Consider the following 5,050-nt stretch of genomic DNA (forward strand, 5'->3'; position numbering starts at 1 on the left):
ACGTTGCAGTCTACACCATAGTATTACGCTGCAGTCTACACCATAGTAATACGTTGCAGTCTACACCATAGTATTACGCTGCAGTCTACACCATAGTAATACACTGCAGTCTACACCATAGTATTACGCTGCAGTCTACACCATAGTAATACGCTGCAGTCTACACCATAGTATTACGCTGCAGTCTACACCATAGTAATACGCTGCAGTCTACACCATAGTAATACATTGCAGTCTACACCATAGTATTACGCTGCAGTCTACACCATAGTAATACTCTGCAGTCTACACCATAGTAATATGCTGCAGTCTACACCATAGTATTACGCTGCAGTCTACACCATAGTATTACGCTGCCGTCTACACCATAGTAATACATTGCCGTCTACACCATAGTAACACGCTGCAGTCTACACCATAGTAACACGCTGCAGTCTACACCATAGTAACACGCTGCAGTCTACACCATAGTATTACGCTGCAGTCTACACCATAGTATTACGCTGCAGTCTACACCATAGTAATACGCTGCAGTCTACACCATAGTATTACGCTGCAGTCTACACCATAGTATTACGCTGTAGTCTACACCATAGTATTACGTTGCAGTCTACACCATAGTAATACGCTGCAGTCTACACCATAGTAATACGCTGCAGTCTACACCATAGTAATACGCTGCCGTCTACACCATAGTAATCGTTGCCGTCTACACCATAGTAATACGCTGCAGTCTACACCATAGTATACGTGCCGTCTACACCATAGTAACACGCTGCAGTCTACACCATAGTAACACGCTGCAGTCTACACCATAGTAATACGCTGCAGTCTACACCATAGTAATACGTTGCAGTCTACAACATAGTATTACGCTGCAGTCTACACCATAGTAATACGTTGCAGTCTACACCATAGTATTACGCTGCAGTCTACACCATAGTAATACGCTGCAGTCTACACCATAGTATTACGCTGCAGTCTACACCATAGTAATACGCTGCAGTCTACACCATAGTATTACGCTGCAGTCTACACCATAGTAATACGCTGCAGTCTACACCATAGTAATACATTGCAGTCTACACCATAGTATTACGCTGCAGTCTACACCATAGTAATACTCTGCAGTCTACAACATAGTATTACGCTGCAGTCTACACCATAGTAATACACTGTAGTCTACACCATAGTAATACGTTGCCGTCTACACCATAGTAATACTCTGCAGTCTACACCATAGTATTACGCTGCAGTCTACACCATAGTAATACACTGTAGTCTACACCATAGTAATACGTTGCAGTCTACACCATAGTATTACGCTGTAGTCTACACCATAGTAATACGCTGTAGTCTACACCATAGTAATACGCTGCAGTCTACACCATAGTAATACTCTGCAGTCTACACCATAGTAATACTCTGCAGTCTACACCATAGTATTACGCTGCAGTCTACACCATAGTAATACTCTGCAGTCTACACCATAGTATTACGCTGCAGTCTACACCATAGTATTACGCTGCAGTCTACACCATAGTAATACGCTGCAGTCTACACCATAGTAATACGCTGTAGTCTACACCATAGTATTACGCTGTAGTCTACACCATAGTAATACACTGTAGTCTACACCATAGTAATACGCTGCAGTCTACACCATAGTAATACGTTGCCGTCTACACCATAGTATTACGCTGCAGTCTACATCATAGTAATACGCTGCAGTCTACACCATAGTATTACGCTGCAGTCTACACCATAGTAATACGCTGCAGTCTACACCATAGTAATACGTTGCCGTCTACAACATGGTAATACGCTGCAGTCTACACCATAGTATTACGCTGCAGTCTACACCATAGTAATACGCTGCAGTCTACACCATAGTAATACGTTGCCGTCTACACCATAGTAATACGCTGCAGTCTACACCATAGTAATACGCTGCAGTCTACACCATAGTAATACGCTGTAGTCTACACCATAGTATTACGCTGTAGTCTACACCATAGTAATACACTGTAGTCTACACCATAGTAATACGCTATAGTCTACACCATAGTAATACGTTGCCGTCTACACCATAGTTTTACGCTGCAGTCTACACCATAGTAATACGTTGCCGTCTACACCATAGTAATACGTTGCCGTCTACACCATAGTAATACGTTGCAGTCTACACCATAGTAATACGCTGCAGTCTACACCATAGTAATACGCTGCAGTCTACACCATAGTAATACACTGCAGTCTACACCATAGTAATACGTTGCCGTCTACACCATAGTAATACGCTGCAGTCTACACCATAGTAATACGCTGCCGTCTACACCATAGTAATACGTTGCCGTCTACACCATAGTAATACGCTGCCGTCTACACCATAGTAATACGCTGTAGTCTACACCATAGTAATACACTGCAGTCTACACCATAGTAATACGCTGTAGTCTACACCATAGTAATACTCTGCAGTCTACACCATAGTAATACACTGTAGTCTACACCATAGTAATACGCTGCAGTCTACACCATAGTAATACGCTGCAGTCTACACCATAGTATTACGCTGCAGTCTACACCATAGTAATACGTTGCCGTCTACACCATAGTATTACGCTGCAGTCTACACCATAGTAATACGCTGCAGTCTACACCATAGTAATACGTTGCCGTCTACACCATAGTATTACGCTGCAGTCTACACCATAGTATTACGCTGCAGTCTACACCATAGTAATACGTTGCCGTCTACACCATAGTAATACGCTGCAGTCTACACCATAGTATTACGCTGCAGTCTACACCATAGTAATACGCTGCAGTCTACACCATAGTAATACGTTGCCGTCTACACCATAGTAATACGCTGCAGTCTACACCATAGTAATACGCTGCAGTCTACACCATAGTAATACGCTGTAGTCTACACCATAGTATTACGCTGTAGTCTACACCATAGTAATACACTGTAGTCTACACCATAGTAATACGCTATAGTCTACACCATAGTAATACGTTGCCGTCTACACCATAGTATTACGCTGCAGTCTACACCATAGTAATACGTTGCCGTCTACACCATAGTAATACGTTGCCGTCTACACCATAGTAATACGTTGCAGTCTACACCATAGTAATACGCTGCAGTCTACACCATAGTAATACGCTGCAGTCTACACCATAGTAATACACTGCAGTCTACACCATAGTAATACGTTGCCGTCTACACCATAGTAATACGCTGCAGTCTACACCATAGTATTACGCTGCAGTCTACACCATAGTAATACTCTGCAGTCTACACCATAGTATTACGCTGCAGTCTACCCATAGTATTACGCTGCAGTCTACACCATAGTAATACGCTGCAGTCTACACCATAGTATACGCTGTAGTCTACACCATAGTATTACGCTGTAGTCTACACCATAGTAATACACTGTAGTCTACACCATAGTAATACGCTGCAGTCTACACCATAGTAATACGTTGCCGTCTACACCATAGTATTACGCTGCAGTCTACATCATAGTAATACGCTGCAGTCTACACCATAGTATTACGCTGCAGTCTACACCATAGTAATACGCTGCAGTCTACACCATAGTAATACGTTGCCGTCTACAACATAGTAATACGCTGCAGTCTACACCATAGTATTACGCTGCAGTCTACACCATAGTAATACGCTGCAGTCTACACCATAGTAATACGTTGCCGTCTACACCATAGTAATACGCTGCAGTCTACACCATAGTAATACGCTGCAGTCTACACCATAGTAATACGCTGTAGTCTACACCATAGTATTACGCTGTAGTCTACACCATAGTAATACACTGTAGTCTACACCATAGTAATACGCTATAGTCTACACCATAGTAATACGTTGCCGTCTACACCATAGTTTTACGCTGCAGTCTACACCATAGTAATACGTTGCCGTCTACACCATAGTAATACGTTGCCGTCTACACCATAGTAATACGTTGCAGTCTACACCATAGTAATACGCTGCAGTCTACACCATAGTAATACGCTGCAGTCTACACCATAGTAATACACTGCAGTCTACACCATAGTAATACGTTGCCGTCTACACCATAGTAATACGCTGCAGTCTACACCATAGTAATACGCTGCCGTCTACACCATAGTAATACGTTGCCGTCTACACCATAGTAATACGCTGCCGTCTACACCATAGTAATACGCTGTAGTCTACACCATAGTAATACACTGCAGTCTACACCATAGTAATACGCTGTAGTCTACACCATAGTATACCTGCAGTCTACACCATAGTAATACACTGTAGTCTACACCATAGTAATACGCTGCAGTCTACACCATAGTAAACGCTGCAGTCTACACCATAGTATTACGCTGCAGTCTACACCATAGTAATACGTTGCCGTCTACACCATAGTATTACGCTGCAGTCTACACCATAGTAATACGCTGCAGTCTACACCATAGTAATACGTTGCCGTCTACACCATAGTATTACGCTGCAGTCTACACCATAGTATTACGCTGCAGTCTACACCATAGTAATACGTTGCCGTCTACACCATAGTAATACGCTGCAGTCTACACCATAGTATTACGCTGCAGTCTACACATAGTAATACGCTGCAGTCTACACCATAGTAATACGTTGCCGTCTACACCATAGTAATACGCTGCAGTCTACACCATAGTAATACGCTGCAGTCTACACCATAGTAATACGCTGTAGTCTACACCATAGTATTACGCTGTAGTCTACACCATAGTAATACACTGAGTCTACACCATATAATACGCTATAGTCTACACCATAGTAATACGTTGCCGTCTACACCATAGTATTACGCTGCAGTCTACACCATAGTAATACGTTGCCGTCTACACCATAGTAATACGTTGCCGTCTACACCATAGTAATACGTTGCAGTCTACACCATAGTAATACGCTGCAGTCTACACCATAGTAATACGCTGCAGTCTACACCATAGTAATACACTGCAGTCTACACCATAGTAATACGTTGCCGTC

Source organism: Etheostoma spectabile, unplaced genomic scaffold (genome assembly GCF_008692095.1).
Source record: "Etheostoma spectabile isolate EspeVRDwgs_2016 unplaced genomic scaffold, UIUC_Espe_1.0 scaffold00011624, whole genome shotgun sequence".
In the NCBI taxonomy this organism is placed as follows: Eukaryota; Metazoa; Chordata; class Actinopteri; order Perciformes; family Percidae; genus Etheostoma; species Etheostoma spectabile.